This window comes from Capricornis sumatraensis, chromosome 14, assembly GCF_032405125.1.
Source record: "Capricornis sumatraensis isolate serow.1 chromosome 14, serow.2, whole genome shotgun sequence".
Classification (NCBI taxonomy): Eukaryota; Metazoa; Chordata; class Mammalia; order Artiodactyla; family Bovidae; genus Capricornis; species Capricornis sumatraensis.
The window spans coordinates 26,920,537-26,940,531 of NC_091082.1; the positions used below are offsets into that span (position 1 = coordinate 26,920,537).

General features: G+C 39.3%; 1 protein-coding gene across 1 annotated transcript in view; it reads right to left on the reverse strand.

Annotated features, from left to right (window-relative positions):
* Nucleotides 1–19,995, reverse strand: part of USH2A (usherin) — a 930,103-nt gene that overhangs the window by 486,193 nt on the left and 423,915 nt on the right. The gene's annotated exons all lie outside the window — the stretch shown is intronic.

Here is a 19,995-nt window from a genome sequence, read left to right on the forward strand (position 1 = left end):
ATTATTAGTTTATTTAATTAAGACACCTGCCTTAAACAGAAGCATTGCCCACAGAAGTGTTGAATTAACCTGATTTGGTGGTGGATATGTAAGATTTGTTTGGCAATTAAAGGTGCCTGCAGAAATGAAAGCACATTTTGTTTACTGGTGTTTGTAACTAAGACAGAAGCTCTTTATTTAGTTAATCCCCTGAATTAAAGAAGTATCAAAACTATCATTTGTGTATTTGCTCACCCATGTTTTTGTTGTGGCTTTTAGAGCTGTTTTTATCCCCAATCACACGGATTGTCATCATTCTTACAAAAAGATGGTCTACTCATGGTATCCTTCCATTGAGTAAACTTTGATTCTTTTAATGTGACAGACAGCTTTCATCATTCAACAACAAATTTTAAAATGCATGTTTGCCTATTCCCTTTCCCTGATAGAAAGGATTAACAAATTAAAAGAGCAAAGACCAGGATGAAGTAAAGACCACAGTCACTGTTTGCTCCGGCCCTTCACACTGGCCCTGGGTCCCCAGTGTTGCCTGTAAGTCTTGAATCTAGCAGCTCCCCAAGCATCCTGCTGGGCCATGCAACCCTCTCAGCTGCACCTGGCACCACCATGCTCGCCCAGGGCCAAAGAAGTCAACAAGCCAACAAAGTGACACACAACACGTGTGACCATCTCATGCCAAAGGCAGCTCTGATTTCAAAACACCTTCGCGCTGTCTCTGCTGTCCCTCACTCCTGCCACTGCGGCTGTCATTTCTTCTTGAATCTCCCAGATCATGACCCACACTCTAAACTCACTTTTTAAACAGGGATTATCTCTCTTCCTCCAAAAATCTTAAAGGAAGGCTTCCAGCATACATCTGCATCTTCAACATGTAGGGATTTGGGAATTAAGAGCAATGATGCTCGGGAAAGACTGCTTGGGTCCAGATGCCAATTCTACTACTGGTTTACGGTATGGGTTTGGGCAGGTTGATCAGATTTCTGTGCCTTAGTCTTCTAAGGCACTGCAGATAAATAATAACAGCACCTGTCTTGGAGGAGAGGTCTCACAGGAATAATACAGTATCGTGGGGCTATGAGATGGGGATAGAACAATATTAATCTCAAACTGTTACTATCAGGATTAAATAAGCTTAGGAATATAATGTTCTCAATACTGAGACGTCGGAGGACAGAACTCTAGCACAGTGCCATGGCAGCCAGAGCTATGTTGTCACTGTGATCCAGTTTCTGCCTGCATGCTGCTATTAAACATTGATTTTTATCTTTTAAAGATCACTCAGTTCAATTCTCCTTCCCTGGTGGCTCACAGGTTAAAGCGTCTGTCTGGAATGCGGGAGACCAGGGTTCAATCCCTGGGTCAGGAAGATCCCCTGGAGAAGGAAGTGGAACCCCACTCCAGTATTCTTGCCTGGAGAATCCCATGGAGGGAGGAGCCTGGTAGGCTACAGTCCATGGGGTCACAAAGAGTCAGATACGACTGAGCGACTTCACTTCACTTTCAGTTCAGTTCAGTTCAGTCCTCAGTTGTGTCCAACTCTCTGTAACCCAATGGATTACAGCACACCAGGCTTCCCTGTCCATCACCAACTCCCAGAGATTATTCAAACTCAAGATCATTGAGTCAGTGATGTCATTCAACCATCTCATCCTCTATCATCCCCTTTTCCTCCCACCTTCAATCTTTCCCAGCATTGGGGTCTTTTCAAACTAATCAGTTCTATGCATCAGGAGGCCAAAGTATTAGAGTTTCAGTATCAGCATGAGTCCTTCCAATGAGTATTCAGGACTGATTTCCTTTAGGATGGACTGGTTGGATCTCCTTGCAGTCCAAGGGAATCTCAAGAGTCTTCTCCAACACCACAGTTCAAAAGCATCAATTCTTTGGTGCTCAGTGTTTTTTATAGTACAACTCTCACATTCATACATGACTACTGGAAAACCATAGCTTTGACTAGACAGACCTTTGTTGGCAAAGTAATGTCTCTGCTTTTTAATATGCTGTCCAGGTTGGTCATAACTTTTCTTCCAAGGAGCAAGCATCTTTAATTTCATGGCAGTCAGCGTTTGCTGTAATTTTGAAGCTCCTCAAAATAAAATCTGTTACTGTTTCCACTGTTTCCCCATCTATTTGACATGAAGTGATGGTACAAGATGCCATACAGTTAGTTTTCTGAATGTTGAGTTTTAAGCCAACTTTTTCACTCTCCTCTTTCACTTTCATCAAGAGGCTTTAGGATGGACTGGTTGGATCTCCTTGCAGTCCAAGGGAAGTTCCTCTTCACTTTCTGCTATAAGTGTGGTATAATCTACATATCTGAGGTTATTGATATTTCTCCTGGCAATCTTGATTCCAGCTTGTGCTTCCTCCAGTGCAGCGTTTCTCATGATGTGCTTTGCATAGAAGTTAAATAAGCAGGTGACAGTATACAGCCTTGATGTACTCCTATCCTGACTTGGAACCAGTCTGTTGTTCCATGTCCAGTTCTAACTGTTGCTTCCTGACCTGCATACAGATTTCTCAGGAGGCAGGTCAGGTGGTCTGGTATTCCCTTCTCTTTCAGAATTTTCCACAGTTTGTTGTGATCCACATAGTCAAAGTCTTTGGCATAGTCAATAAGGCAGAAGGAGATGTTTTTCTGGAACTTTCTTGCTTTTTGATGATCGAACAGATGTTGGCAATTTGATCTCTGGTTCCTCTGCCTTTTCAAAATCCAGTTTGAACATCTGGAAGTTCATGGTACATGTATTGTTGAAGCCTGGCTTGGAGAATTTTTAGCATTACTTTAGTAGCATGTGAGATGAGTGGAATTGTGTGGTAGTTTGAGCATTCTTTGACATTGTCTTTCTTTGGGACTGGAATGAAAACTGACCTTTCCAGTCCTGTGGCCACTGCTGAGTCTTCCTAATTTGCTGGCATATTGAGTGCAGCACTTTCACAGCATCATCTTTTAGGATTTGAAATAGCTCAGCTGGAATTCCATCACCTTCACTAGCTTTGTTTGCAGTGATGCTTCCTAAGGTCCACTTGACTTCACATTCCAGAATGTCTGGCTCTAGTTGAGTGATCACACCATCGTGATTATCTGGGTCTTGAAGATCCTTTCGTATAGTTCTTCTGTGTGTTCTTGCCACCTCTTCTTAATATCTTCTGCTTCTATTAGGTCCATACCATTTCTGTCCTTTATTTTGCCCATATTTGCATGAAATTCTCCTTTGGTGTCTCTAATTTTCTTGGAGAGATCTCTAGTCTTTCCCATTCTATTCTTTTCCTCCATTTCTTTGCACTGATCACTGAGGAAGGCTTTCTTAGCTCTCCTTGCTATTCTTTGGAACTCTCCATTCAAATGGGTATATCTTTCCTTTTCTCCTTTGCTTTTTGCTTCCTTTCTTTTCACAGCTATTTGTAAGGCCTCTTCAGACAACCATTTTGCCATTTTGCATTTCTTTTTCTTGAGGATGGTCTTGATCACCGCCTCCTGTACAATGTCACGAACCTCCATCCATAGTTCTTCAGGCACTCTGTCTATCAGATCTAATCCTGTGAATCTATTTGTCACGTCTATTGTATAGTCATAAGGGATTTAATTTAGGTCATACCTGAACGGTTTAATGGTTTTCCCTACTTACTTTAAGTCTGAATTTGGCAATAAGGAGTTCATGATCTGAGCCACAGTCAGCTTCTGGTCTTGTTTTTTCTTACTGTACACAGCTTCTCCATCTTTGGCTGCAAAGAATATAATCAATCTAATTTCGTTATTGACCATCTGGTGATGTCCATGTGTAGAGTCTTCTCTTGTGTTTGCTATGCCTAGTGCATTCTGTTGGCAAAACTCTATTAGCCTTTACCCTCTACATTCTGTACTCCAAGGTAAATTTGACTGTTAGTCCAGGTATTTCTTGACTTCCCACTTTTTAAAGGTCACTAGTGATCCCTTGCGCACTAGACCAAGTAACTCTTCTTCTATCCTTATTCGATCCTGAGTCTACTTATTGGACTTCGTCTCCCTCAGCTGCCCTCTCAGCCACTGAATTCTTTCCAAAGAGTTCTAAATTAATGCTCCTTGCTTTCTTTGGCCAGCTCATCTTCCTTTCACAGTCCCTTAGATAGCTTTTTTATTCTTTTTCAAAATTGGGTGCGTAGACCTCTCTCTTCTTCTGAACACCTGCCTTTATTAGTTCATTAAGCCTCATGTTGCAGCTATATCTGTAGACTTCATATCTCTCCTCCAAGCTCTAGTTCTTCATTTCTGCTCACAAGACACATATCCTACCTAGATATTCAAATATGAATAACATTTCACTCTCAACCTGCCCCAATCCAGACCCGATAAGCAAAACTATTTGCAAGCTTCATCTTTCACATTTCTTTTTTAAAAATATTTTTATTGGAGTATAGTTGACTTACAATGTTTTGTTAATTTCAGGTGTACAGCAAAGTAAATCATTTATACATATACATTTATCCACTCTTTTTTAGATTCTTTTCCCATATAGTTTATTACACAATATTGAGTAGAGTTCCCTGTGTAATATGGTAAGTCCTTATTACTTATTTTATATATAATACTATGTATATGTTAACCATGGATGGGTCTAGAGATTATTATACTACATGAAGTTAGACAGAGAAAGACAAATAACATATAGTATCACTCAGACATGCAATCTTAAAAAAAAATGGTATAAATGAACTTATTTACAAAACAGAATCACAGATTTAGAAAACAACTGCACAGATACCAAAGGTGAAAAAGCAGGGGAGGAATAAATTAGGAGATTGGGACAACAATATATACAGTATTACCATTTTCCCTACTCTTAATACCTCCATCATCAACTGTAAATCCTGATCAAAAATTAAGGTATCCTTGTAAGACAAATCCTAGCCATTTTATCCTTTGAAAATCTTTGGTATTTGTCTCATCTTTGCTATTGCCAAGTTCAAATCTATTGCAAGTATAAATAAGATAAATTGCTCATCTGAATTAGTATAATGCCATACTAACTCCAACCAGTCCATTCTAAAGGAGATCAGCCCTGGGTGTTCTTTGGGAGGAATGATGCTAAAGCTGAAACTCCAGTACTTTGGCCACCTCATGTGAAGAGCTGACTTATTGGAAAAGACTGATGCTGGGAGGGATTGGGGGCAGGAGGAAAAGGGGACGACAGAGGATGAGATGGCTGGATGGCATCACCCACTCAATGGACGTGAGTTTGAGTGAACTCAGGGAGTTGGTGATGGACAGGAAGGCCTGGCATGCTGTGATTCATGGGGTCGCAAAGAGTTGGACACAACTGAGCGACTGAACTGAACTGAACTGAAATGAATACTAACAAGAAATGAATCAGCCCCAGAAAGTGAAAGTTTTAATACTATAGTGAACAAGAAAATGCTTTATGACATGAGATTAGTTTCTCCTGGTCATCACTGCACAACCTAGGTTGCACTGCCTCTCACAGGTGGCCCTAACTTAGCTGGGGCAAAGGTATATTGTGTTCCAAAAGACACTGTAGTTGCATACAGTTTGGTACTCTGAAATCTTTAGTATGACATTGTGTCATTCATCTAGATAATATTATAATTGGGAAACATAAAAAACAGCTCCCTTATATTGCAAAATACTTACCCTGAGATATTATTTCTTTTCAAATCATAGCTGCAGTGCAGTGTTGGAACTGTGACTGTTATATCAACTTAACACGAAAGGTATTAGTGGAGACTTTAAGAAAGAGCATGTCAAAGCAGATACTAAGTTTGCATTCACTATATGGTCTTCAATGCTTTATTCAGTCTTTCTTGCCTTTACTAAAGGAATTCTTTTGTGTGTATATGTGTACCATGAAATTCCTTTGCTAATTTCTTCTCCCTTAAAACTTTAGGACCTTAAAAGACAGGCAATACTTCTCTCAAAAAAACTTGCATTTTCAGCTTTTTGCTTTGGTAGAGAAGTTTACCAAATTGTATTTCATAGAAAAGTCCCAGGATTCTTAAAGAAAGATGCTGGAGAGAAACTAGATCATCTTTCAAGCCATTTATCAAAGTGCTCACGTTTCCTATCTCAAGGCAGGTGAAACAATAACAAACACTGAGAAATGAGAGCTGCAAAATAGAAAACAGAGAAGAAGAAAGCTGATGTTTTGGCTTTTGCCAACTTCAAATCACAGGTAGCTGTGGCTTGTAAATCACTTTCAAAAAAACATGCCGTACTTTGAGAGGCTAAGGTGGTGTTTCTTTCCTATTTGCAGTGGGGATCTTGATTATAATGTTGTGTCTCGGTGACAAAGTTTGTCAGACCATTGGAATAATTTCCCCTAAATACAGGTTAGCATTATCCATTTCAGTAAGAAGAGCAATACAATGATTGAGCATTTTCTCTCTTGTCAGATTACAATTAGGCTGGGGTAGGAGAAGGGGCTGGTTAGCCAAGTGGTTTTTTCTAAATCAGAATAATGACAAAGTCATCCTCTTGTTGGGGCATGTGGTCTCTATATTCTGTTTCTTAGTATGGAGAGTTTATCAGGATTGATTAAAGTTGATGATTATAAAAACCTCTGCTATTACCAAAGAATAAAGATAATCTATCCAAGACTAGTCAAGGTAGCCTTTCTTAGACATATCCCTAGAGACCAAAGTGATTAGCCAAATGCCATTCCTTTAAATGCCAGAATCATCCTTAGATTATATACTCCCCAGAAAAAAAAGCAGTACTGCTGCAACAAAGTATTATCATCAAAAGTTACTTATATTCAGTTCAGTTCAGTTCAGTCACTCGGTTGTGTCCGACTCTTTGCGACCCCATGAATCACAGTATGCCAGGCCTCCCTGTCCATCACCAACTCCCTGAGTTCACTCAAACTCACGTCCATCAAGTCAGTGATGCCATCAAGCCATCTCATCCTCTGTCGTCCCCTCTTCCTCCTGCACCCAATCCCTCCCAGCATCAGAGTCTTTTCCAATGAGTCAACTCTTCGCCTGAGGTGGCCAAACTACTGGAGTTTCAGCTTTAGCATCATTCCTTCCAAAGAATACCCAGGACTGATCTCCCCTAGAATGGACTGGTTGGATCTCCTTGCAGTCCAAGGGACAGAGCCATATAAAGAATGAAATAATGCCATTTGTAGTGATATGGGCAGACCTAGAGTCTGCCATACTGAATGAAAGTAAGTCAGAGAGAGAAAGACACATATCATATAGTATCACTTATATATGAGATTTTAAAATATGGTACAAATGAACTTATTTAAAAAGCAGAAATAGAGTCACAAATGTAGAAAACAAACTCTACTTAATACTAGTAATGACCTACATGGGAAAAGAATCTAAAAATGAGTGAATAATACATGTATGCACCTGATTCACTTTGCTGTACAGCAGAAACTAACACAACATTGTAAATCAACTACATGCAAATAAAAATTAATTAAAATGCACACACACACATATAAGGGTATTTGTTAGGTAGGTAGAATAGGGAAAAGGAGTCCAAAATGGTGGAGGCTAAAAGACAAAGAAGGGAAAAGCCCATGAAAATAGAACAAAAGAAGGTCCAAGGACCGGAGTGAGGACCTCAGGTAAAACAAACACCACTCCTGGCTGGTCCAATTTACATAGGACAGGCCCTGGGAGAGATAAACATATAAAAAGAGGAGCCAAACCTAGCTCTCCCTCCCTCTCTCCCGCATGCTGGGGTGCTCTTCTCCTCATGTCTTTGGATCAATGCGCCCTCACACCTCGAAGATGGATTTTCCTGCTCTCTTCTAAATAAAATAGAGCTGTAACACTGATTTGCCTAAGAGCCATAACATGGTCCATTCGAGACCTGAGAGCTATAACATAGTCTATCCAAGACCTGAGAGCTATGACATGCTGAGAGGGCTTTAATGTCCATCACTCCAAATCTTTGTTGTGACTAGACAAAGAACCAACGAACATACACTCGTGTGACAGTATTTATCAACTCCCCTCCTATATGCCTCTAGGAAAAGTGCTATAGAACACAACTGATCTTTACAAAGTTTCTAATCTAAGAAAATATTAGAACTAGAAGAACTCTAATGATAATAATAATACATAGATTAAATACATAGAGCAGAATGCTTGCACACATGCCAAGTGGACAAGGACATTTATAAATTTCAGATCCAGACCTCCCAGTCCAAAATGATAGGAGATCTATAAGCTTCACTGGGGCTCAGTCAGTAAAGAATCTGCCTGTAACGTGGTAGACCTGGGTTAGATCCCTGGGTTGGGAAGATCCCCTGGAAGAGGGTACGGCAACCCACTCCAATACTCTTTCCTGGAAAACCCCCACGGACAGAGGAGCCTAGATGGCTATGGTCCATGGGATCACAAATAGCTAGACGTGACTGAGAAATTAAGCACACGGTATTTAGTTAACAAAGAGACAACAAGAAAATCCTTGAAAATATATTTCAGTGTCATATTTAAAAGAATCCTGAAAAATTTATACAGTGATATATTTATAAAAGAATCCTAGAGAGAAAAAATATGACATATATTCTATGTCCACAGAAAACCCAGTAAAATAAGGTGAGATAGTCTCCTTGATGACACTTAGGGGGTTAAAAATAAAGAAGTAGATCTTGACAATGACAACTTTTAAGACTGGTTTGGATATGAACCTCTGTCTCCAGCAGACATCACAGAGGAGTCTTTTTTTCCCTTTGAATCTTAGACTGTTTCTACCTGGAGGCAGGCCAGATGACCTCTCAGATTCTTTTCCAGCCACAAAACTCTGTGAAATCAAAAATGGTCCCGACTATATCAGGAAACCTGCCAGTCTCTTTTGATAATGGAAGAGGGTGAGCTGACAAAACATTCCATAAGCATATAGGAAGCATTATTGATGTCTTAAAAGTGTTAGGATCCCATGAAACACAGGAGTCTTGGTATCTGGATTAAAACCATTGGCACCAGCAGGGCCAGGACACTCAGTGCTAAGCGATAATGCATTTTGCATTAATGCTTAACATTGAGAACTCCTGACGGGCCACACCAAGGGAGTTTGAAGTTAAGTAAGTATATTCCCTTTGAATGACAGTCCTGTGGACCTCGGCGGGTGCAGGAAGCCCTGGCTGAAAGAGCAGGGGCAGGAACTTGATATAAGTGGAGACAGAGACTGTGTGCTCTGAGGATTTCCACCTAGCAGAGCAGAAAACCCCTCTCCTGGAGAACAATTTAGAAGTCCCTTGCAATGATTTGGGGGAACTTCCTAAATGCAGAGGGTGTCTCTTTTTACTTCTTACTTGTCCTCTTTTCTAGCAGTTATTGCAATGTTTCACCAAAGGTGGACCCTTGATGTTTTACAAAAAAAAATCAAGACTTTTCATCTTCTTAGCTCAAAGCTGTCTCCTTTACTATAAGAGATGCCCACTCCCATCCTACCCTTTCCCAGGTGCCCGTGAAGGAACAGATGCTGTTTCTTTTGACTCATACATTATATTTCCAACACTTTGTTTCCTGTGCCCAAACTTCAAGTTTCAAAGGAGCAGAAAAGAAATATACAAAACTGAAGGCAGCCTGACTAAGAGAAAATCACTGTGGAGCTGACACCAGCTGGGCAAGCTTTTGTGCCTCTAATAAAACTCTGTATCCTGAGAAGCAGGAAAACGGCAGAGGCTTTGACGTTAAGATTTTATGATTAACTCCTCTGACTCGATGCAGACAAATATAAATGCCAGCCTGGAATCCAAGCCTGAGATGTAAAGCAAAATGGCATCCTTTTCAAAGCCCAACACAGTTTGGAGAAGAAAAGAGACTCTGTTTCTATTTACATCCCAGAGCCGACACCCCACCCCCCAGCAACCCCCCTCAGCTGCCAACCTAGGTGTTTGGCCTGTATCCACTGTACTCTGTTCCCCATCATTATGTTAATCTGTGGGCGGAAAGATTTCTGTCATCTTCGAATCGCTTGTGCAGCAATGGTAAACACCTTGGCCTGTCTGTAATTGGACAGGTGTCTGCACTGATGTCACCCAGCTTTTAATTCAATTAAAGAACTGGCTGCTCTGTTCTCATTACCTACTCATTTCCGTTGCACTCTGAGTGTGGCAGCGAAATGTGCACACAGCCGTCACTACCCAGAGTCCAAAGTCTGCGGACCCCAGGCAAAGATCATGCGGAATATTTCAAATGGGCTCCAACAATCCAAGCACATTTTTCCTGTTAGCAAAGGCATTTGGAATAAGATGGAGAATTTGTTCTCTTTCTTTACCTTGAAAGTCTCTATTGTCTAAATGGTGTCTTCTACCTACCGGCCAAGTAATTAGGAGCCGTCTAGCAAAAAGAAAAGCCATTTCTAGCTTTCCCTCCCCGGGGCTCTCCTCCATCTCAAGAGAACTCATCAGAGTACAATGCTCTTATTTATTTGCTGGCATTTCACATTTGGATCAAGAAGGTGAGGGTGGGGAAGAGCGAGGCATTTATTAAGAGGGCCATCTGGTAAGGGACCCCACACAGGCAGAGTTGAGACTGCTACCTAGGGACACAGTAGAAGAACCCACTTTTAAAAGAAAGCCAGCCAGGGGAAGGGAAGTAGCAGAGAAGGGGACTTTTCTGGCTTGAGATTTTGCTATAGTGCTGAGAAATCCTAATTTTTTTAAGTGTCTTACACTCCAAAATTAGTTTTGAGCTGCCAACCAAACCAGTGGATGGATGAAAGAGAGTAAATTAATCCAACATGCCATGCTTTTTGCCCACTTAAAGGAACCTCGAAAATAAAGTTCTAACGCAGACATTGTGACACAATGACCCTATGAAACTGAACATTTGTTAAATTTGTTAAATTTGGATGAAAATTTAATGGTCTAACGGAGATCTGGAAACACTTTCTTTTGGTAGGAAATTGACATTTGTTGTTTTGTTTAGGACAATATTTTAAATAAAAATAAGGATCTCGAAGATTTATAAAATTAAAGTTAATTTTTATTTTATCCAAAAGGTAGTAGAGTGAATGCGTTTACCCCAAACCTAATGGAACTCTTTGGAAATTCTAAAACTAACATTTCATATTTAATTTCCTGCAAATGGATTTTCTGACTCTGTTTAAAACTTCTAGTAGGGAGCACCTTGGATCAAAGACTAAACAGTTTAATCTTATGAACAGGAAAACAATTTCTTTATTTTTATATTTTTTAAAATAAAATATAGGGTTTAACCTCAGTCTTCAGGAATGATTGAAACAGTGATTTTAACTGATCTCAAAACATTATCCTATTAAGATTCTCTCAATTGGCTTACATCTAATGTCACAGTTTTAATCAATGCCTTTATATTAAGAACTGCAGAGTCTCTGTCTTTTCTCTTCTAAATCTGCAATTGGTTTGAAGTTACCCACTCAGTTTAACTCTTTGTCTAACATAAAGGACTGACACTGACATCATTAGAACTCTCCAAGAAAATATCAGACTTGGCTAAGCAGGAAGGCAGGCAAAGAGACAGAAGGAAAAGGAATAAATGAGAAAGGAAAGTCATCTCTTACTGATCAGTGTCCTAGGTTCCCTGGTAAAAGCCTCTGATAGGATAAGGCCATTGTACACAGGGGACTGTACAGAGGGGCTGCTGTTGGGCAGTGTAAAGGTCACTTAGGTCCAGCAGCAGATTCAAGGTCAGAACCTATGTCTTCTGACGCCAAGATCATTATTCTTCCCCTCCCGGTTCTGGAAGAAGAAAGAAGGCATGCTGAAGATATGTTACTAAAAATAATAGCATACTGTATAGTAAGAATTTGATTTAAATATACCTTAAATGCATCAATAGGTTCAAAGTATTACTAAAACATGCTGTGTATGAACAGAAAGTAGGATGCTTATCCCTCCAAGTGAGCAAGTGTATATGCCTATAATGTTCCCTTAAAAAAACACAACTGATTCATAAGAAACTCTATTATCAGGGTGTATACATTTGTCTGTTATTTGCACATAATATTATATACACACACATATATATATAAAGTTTGTAGTTAATCCCAAATACAGTACAAATATAAAATGGTCATAAAAGTTAGAAAACAGAAAACTTATTTCTTTATCAAATATGATCAGTAATCTTGAGGATTATATTCACTTTCACTTTTCACTTTCATGCATTGGAGAAGGAAATGGCAATCCACTCCAGTGTTATTGCCTTGAGAATCCCAGGGACTGGGGAGCCTGGTGGGCTGCCGTCTATGGGGTCGCACAGAGTTGGACATGACTGAAGCGACTTAGCAGCAGCAGCAGCAGCAGCAAACTATGGCCAGGCTGGATGAAAGGCTGGGCCGGATGAAGCACAAGCTGGAATCAAGATTGCCAGGAGAAATATCAATAACCTCAGATATGCAGATGACACCATTCTTACGGCAGAAGGCAAGGAAGAACTAAACAGCCTCTTAATGAAAGTGAAAGAGGAGAGTGAAACTGTTGGCTTAAAACTCCACATTCAGAAAACTAACAGCATTGCATCTGGTCCCATCATTTCATGGCAAATAGATGAGGAAACAATGGAAACAGTGAGAGACTTTATTTTGAGGGGCTCCAAAATTACTGCAGATGGTGACTGCAGCCATGAAATTAAAAGAAGTTTGCTCTTTGGAAGGAAAGTTATGACCAATCTAGATAGTATATTAAAAAGCAGAGACATTACTTTGCCAACAAAGATCTGTCTTGTCAAAGCTATGGTTTTTCCAGTGGTCATGTACGGGTGTGAGAGTTGGACTATAAAGAAAGGTGAGTGCCGAAGAATTGATGCTTTTGAACTGTGGTGTTGGAGGAGACTCTTGAGATTCCCTTGGACCGCAAGGAGATTCAACCTGTCCATCCTAAGGGAAATCAGTCCTGAATATTCATTGGAAGGACTGATGCTGAAGTAGAAACTCCAGTATTTTGGCCACCTGATGCGAAGAACTGATTCATTTGAAAAGACCCTGATGCTGGGAAAGATTAAAGGCAGGAGAAGGGGACGACAGAGGATGAGATGGTTGGATGGCATCATCGACTTGAAGGACATGAGTCTGAGTAAGCTCCAGGAGTTGGTGATGAACAGGGAAGCCTGGTGTACCGCAGTACTTGGGGTTGCAAAGAGTTGGATATGACTGAGTGACTGAACTGAGCTGATACTATGGCCAACATCCACAGTTGATTATCCCTCTATAGCAAAACTGATGTATTACCATCATTTTTAACCATTGTACAGCATGTCATAAAAAAAAATCCAAATCTTGCACTGTAAGTTCTTACTGCATAAAATAAAATGAATAACTTGTAGAAAGCCCCTTCTGAAGCTTTCACAATGTACCAGGAGTTCAGGCACATTATACATTCAGGAGAGTTAGATAAAGCTATTAACTCATCAACACTGCATTACCTGATGAAATTCTTCTGCATTAGCTAAGCAGGAACATGACATCATTTCTATTTTTACTATTTATGTCATAAGCCATATTTTTGTTCTGTGAAATGCTTTCAGACCAATTTCCTTTAAGATTTACATTTAAAGAAATAGTTTATAATAAACTATAAATATGAAATATTAATTTATAGAGTACTATAAAAATGGCCAAGGCTTCCTCAAAATTCATATTTTAACGTGTGCTCAGTCACCCAGTCATATCTGACTCTTTGCGACCCCATGGACCATAGCCTACCAGGCTCTTCCGTCCATGGAACTTTTCAGGCAAGAATACTGCAGCGAGTTGCCATTTCCTACTCCAGAGGATCCTCCTGAGCCAGCAACTGAGACTCAGTCTCTTGTGTGTCTCCTGCACTGGAGATTCAAATGTAGTATGGGAGCTTTCCAGGTGGTACAGCCTTCTTCTTTACCACTGTACCACCTGGAAAGTCCCCATACTACATCTGATCTTAGCTGAAAGGCTGAGAAGTGATCCATCTTTTAACAATATCATCAAAATGAATTTTTCAAATTTACCTTTGATGTTTGCCTATTGTGGCAGAGACCACTAAATGCCCTCTCATTACATACTCTCTTTTTCCCTAGTAAAATAAAAAGACCTTTTTTAGTTGGGTAAATGGCCACTTTGAATAAGGAAATTTCCCAGCAATCTGTGTAGCTAGATATAGCCATGTGGCTAAGTTCTAATCATAGAATGTAATCAAAGGTAGAGGAATAATTTCTGAAATATATCATTAAGGTAAATGTGTACATCCTCTTTCAATGATTCCTCCTTTCTGCTGGATAGAAATCAGACTGGATGGCTGATGCTCCAGCAGCCATTTTGGACCTTGAGGTAAAAGTCCTGTCTAGCAAAAAGATTAAGAGTGTAGGTCCCTATAACTGTTAATATCATTCCCTACATTGACTGTGAACATCTATTACCAGAGAGAGAAAAACTTAATTTTGTTGAAGTCACTGTTATTTTTGGTTCTGTGTCTCTCAAGAAAAATTAACTAAAAATGAAAAACATCTCTACTGATTTTCCCCCATAAAACACTCATTTTTAAGTGAGTGTTAAATATGAGTGTTTAACACTCATATTTAAAAACATAATATTGCACTTTAGAGAATGTATTGCTCGTATATACATTTTACCATTAATTTTAAAAATCAGAAAGAAAAAGCACATGGTAACAGTAGGATCTAGCACTAACCTGGAACATAGTAGATAATGCTTTTGTTTTTAATAAATGAATAGTTTCTGCTCTGTGTCATTATCATACCTGCTACAGTACTGCCTTCAATTATTTTTAATTGCAAATATATATCCCTTGAGCTCCATTATGAGGTATAAGTTTTGGAACTAATTTTTGATTCTATTCATCCTACCAATATTTTTCCCTCTTGGGAATATATTAAGTTCTGAATACATATTTAAGTTGTGGTAGTTCTGCATATTATTTCATAAAATTAGAGAACTATCACACTGCTGAGACAGAACCAGTAGTTGAAACTTCATCTCAGCATGATAAAACAATTGTAACATTATGTTAACTACAGGGTTAGAAACAAAACCCTGCATTTGTTTATCTATTCTGTCATTCCTTCAATAAAAATCCATAGATTGTTTGCTTTCAGGAAGTTACTAAACAAGACTTAAATATAAAACAAGATACTTGTCTTCTGGGAGCTCAATGTCTAATGAAAAAATAGAGTGGATGAACAAAGAGCAGTCATATGCAGTTTTAACAAATGTGAGGTAAGGTTTCTCAGTTGAATAAAAAAAATTGCATGGCATTGAAGTTTTTATTACAGTTATTTCTCTGTGGGCTCCTCAGGTATGATAATTTTATATATAATATATACATGTATATTTGCATAAACATATGCATAAAGAGCAGCATCTTAACTTATGGATGGACTAATGGTTGGGGTTAAGTTCCAAAGTTGGACAGAAGGCAACATTACTCATAATTTAAAGTCCCTTTGACAACTCCTTGCATGCTAAGTTGTTTTAGTCAGGTCCAGCTCTTCGCAATCCCATGGGCTATAGCCCGCCAGGCTCCTCTGTCCATGGGATTCTCCAGGCAAGAATACTGGAGTGGGTCACCATGCCTTCCTCCAGAGGATCTTCTTGACCCAGGAATCAAACATGTGTCTCCTACATCTCCTGCGTTGGCAGGGGGGTTTTTTGCCACTGGAGGCACCTGGGAAGCCCTTGGCCCATAAAGCACAGTGCATCTGATTTTGTGTATGCCTCTAACTTCTCATGAATCGGTGATTCTCTATGGCTCTTAGTTCATTCTTTCTGTAGGCACCCCAGCACAGAGTTTCCCTTTCAGTCAATAGTTGGGAAACCCTAGAACTATTCACATAAAGTTTTCCTCTGACAGGTATTAACAGTTTCAGGATTGGATAGCATCTTTGGCCTGTAAGATTGTTTTTAAAGTTTTTTTACTCTTTTTCATGCTTTCCCCACTTCCAAGGTATGTGGTTAAATGTGTGTAATTGAAATACACAGATGAGACTTCACTACAAGATTACAATTCTGTTTCACAAGTTGAATTGCCCTTGTCCCTTTCTTCTTTAGCCCTAACGGAATTTGGCATTTAGAATATAAAAAGTGAACTCGCTCCCTTTCTAATGGGCATCGTGGCTGGGGGATGAGAGAGTTGGGATTGTTAGAAATGTAGTATCTCTCACCACAGTCTCAGACCTACTGAATCAAAATCTGGAGCTTACCAAGATTCTAAATAATTCTCACTTCCTTTAACTTTCAGAAGCACTGCCCTTAAGGGTCAGAGGCCCTACTTACACTACTTCTATTTATTCACCTGCCCAAGCATCGTTCTGCCCACATGTAGTTGGAAGAAGTGGCAAAGACAAACAAAGCAGGGACAAATTCAAGCCCAGCAGGTGAAAGTGATCCCATCTCACCTGCTCTTCCTCTCACTCCAGTCGTTTTTTAATGTGTGGTTCATAAACCTCTGCAAGAGGACCAACTATAACACTTGGTGAAAGGCAGATTTCTCAATCCTAGCCCAAATACACAGAATCCTGTGCATGGAGCCAAGTATCTGTATTTCATAAGCAATCCAGTAACACCCTATGATCAATAGAGTTGAGACTCACTAATTGTTACTACTAGCTGTGGAAGAGACAGAAAAATGAGAGATTTTACAATATGGAAACCACTTTTTTTTCAGGTACAAGACTAATATCTACTGTATATGAGGACCAAACCAGTTTTCAGAGCAAGAGTGATATTATCAACTGCATTATAAATTAAAAAGTCTTTCTTTTTTTTTTCCTTTGTAATATAGATTTATTTAAGTCATCTGAAAGATTATTATTATTGGCTTATCAGCTATACTATAGTAAATAATAAATTTGATTATTATCTAAAGAAGGAATTCAACTCTTTTAGAGTTTAGCTCAATGTAATACAACAATAAAACTGAGAAAATATCTTCTGTGTATCAATTATTTTCCTAGCACTGTGCCAGGTGCTGTGCTAATTATGACAACAATGAAGTTTACATTTAAACATCTTAAGGAAATAAAGAAAAAAATGGTATATGTGCAGATTCTTGAATCTACTCCTTCTTGACAGAATTTCAAATTAGATTGGGAAGGGTCTTTCTGAGCAGTCCTGGGTTTGAAAGGAAATGCCAGGACTGTCTCTCTGGGAAGTAGCTTCAGTGTTAACAGGGCTGGAGGGAAAAATCAGCAAGAGCTACGCAGAGCTAATTGGAGCCCTTTGCAACTAGTCTAAAGATGCACTGGACTGATAACTGCAGGGCTTTCTACCCTGAGGCTCCAGCTGAGAAAATGAACTTTCAAGAACTCCGTGCTCTGAACCCTGGCCTTTGGAGGGCACAGAATCTAGACTCTGTGGCCCAAAGGGGCCCATTTGCACCTGAGTGGGGCTGTTAACCCTTGGACCCTCCACACTATTGGGATTTATCTCATTTAATCCTCTGGTAGCCAAACTCATGAATGGTAAATATCCTGTCTCATGCTTCTATTCTTTCAGCTGTCTTAGTTAATATTCTTTTTTTTTTCTTTTGCCTTCCACATTTTGTTACTCTGACCATAATTTCCTATTTCTCTCCAAGAATCATTTAATTTTTGTTTTCCTGTGATTTTCCTTTGCTAATTTTATTACTTTCTTTTAATGGTTCATCATTTTTATTCATGCATTTCTCTTTTTTCATCCTATATTTGCAAGTTGCTGTTGGGATGTGGAAGTCCTCATAAAAATTTCTGGTTAAAACTGAGACTTGATCACTGGTGTCAAACACTTTGAACAGTGTTTCCAGCGCTGGCTGTACAACAGAATTACCTACTGACACTTTAAAAATACCAATGTCCAGGCTATATTCGAAACCAAGTAATCAGATTCTTCCAGGTGAGACACAGGCATCTGTGTTTTTAAGGCCAGCCAGTGGGATCAGTGTGTACCCTTGGTTTTGTTGTTCAGTCACCTCATTTTGTTGTTCAGTCACTCAGTCATGTCCAACTCTTTGCAACCCCATGGACTGCAGCGTGAGAGGGTTCCCTGTCCTTCACCATCTCCGGCAGTTTGCTCAGACTCATGTCCATTGAATTGGTGATGCTATCCAACCATCTCATCCTCTGTCATACCCTTCTCTTCCTGCTTTCAATCTTTCCTGGCATTAGGGTCCATTCAAATGAGTCACTTCTTTGCATCAGGTGGCCAAAGTATTGGAGCTTCAGCATCAGTCCTTCCAATGAATATTCAGGGTTGATTTCCTTTAGGATTGGCTGGTTTGATCTCCTTGCAATCCAAGGGACTCTAGAGAGTCTTCTCCAACACCAAAGTTCAAAAGCATCAGTTCTTCAGTGCCCAGCCTTCTTTACGGTCCAACTCTCACATCCATACATGACTACTGGAAAAAACACAGCTTTGACTAGATGGACCTTTGTTGGCAAAGTAAAGTCTATGCTTTTTAATATGCTGTCTAGGTTTGTCACAGCTTTTCTTCCAAGGAGCAAGGGTCTTTTAATTTCATGGCTGCAATCACCATCCACAGTGATTTTGGAGCCCAAGAAAATAAAATCTCTCACTGTTTCCATTGTTTCCCTATGTATTTGCATTGAGTTGATGGGACCGAATGCTATGACCTTAGTTTTTTGAATGTTGAGTTTTAAGCCAACTTTTCACTCTCCTCTTTCATCTTCATCAAGAGTCTCTAGCTTCTCTTCACTTTATGCCATAAGGGCGGTATCATCTGCATATCCAAGGTTAATGATATTTCTCTGGCAATCTTGATTCCAGCTCGTGCATCATCCTGTCCAGCATTTCGCATGATGTACTGTACATAAAATTTAAATAAGCAGGGTGACAATATACAGCCTTGATATACTCCTTTCCCAATTTGGAACCAGTCCGTTGTTCCATGTCCAGTTCTAACTCTTGATTCTTGACCTGCATACAGGTTTCTCAGGAGGCAGGTGAAGTGGTCTGGTATTCCCATCTCCTTAAGAATTTTCCACAGTTTGTCGTGATCCACACAGTCAAAGGCTTTCATGTAGTCAATGAAACTGAAGTAGATGTTTTTCTGGAATTCTCCTGCTTTTTGTATGATCCAATGGATGTTGGAAATTTGATCTCTGGTTCCTCTGCCTTTTTTAAATCCAGCTTGAACATCTGTAAAGTCTCGGTTCATGTACTGTTGAAGCCTAGCTTGAAGGATTTTGAGTATGACTTTGCTAGCACGTGAAATGAGTGTAATCATGTGGTAGTTTGAACATTCTTTGGCATTGTCCTTCTTTGGGATTGGAATGAAAATACCAATGAAATGACCACAGGTTTTGAAGTACAAAAAGACAGTAGGTGAAGACAAATGGACAACTTGAAAAAGAACTCAGGGCAAACCTTATCCTGAGCTGAGTACAAAATGCCCACAAGTTCTCAGCTCTCCTCCTTCACCTGAGACCGAGAGGAAAAGAGTTGACTTTTAAAAATTGCTGTGGGGCAAATGCAAATTTACCTTAATTGACCCTGTCCTAATCCCAGAGAAGGTTTGTATTAACAACTAGTTGCCCAGTAAAATGACATGAAAATGATTTGATTTTCCTGATCAAACACTCACATTGAAGATAAAAGTCAGGGATACGGCAAATGAACTATGGAAGTGCATTTTACTGATTATGGCAGAAAAAGTCTGTAACTCAAAAAGAACAAGAGACTATAGCACTCAAATTACAGAAGATTACCATGCTCAGGGGAGAATTTAATTCAGGAAGCTTGTAAAACTTAAAAATCACCAGTTTCATGCTATTAAGATCCGAAAGAACTTGGAATCCATTAACAAGAGACTGAAGGTAAATGATAAACAACACAGATTAAACCTGTTAATACTGAGAAATAGGCAGAAATCAAAGTGAGCTAGGTGAGAAAGAAATTCAAATCAAATAAAAGACTGAAGTAGAAGAGTTTTAAAAATCATCTCAGAAGATTCAAAGAGAAGAATTAACAGTGTCAAAATAAAAAAATGAAAAATGAAAAAATTATGAAGTAATAACCCAGATCCAGAGACAGAACAGTATAAAGATAATAATTAATTCATTGAACAT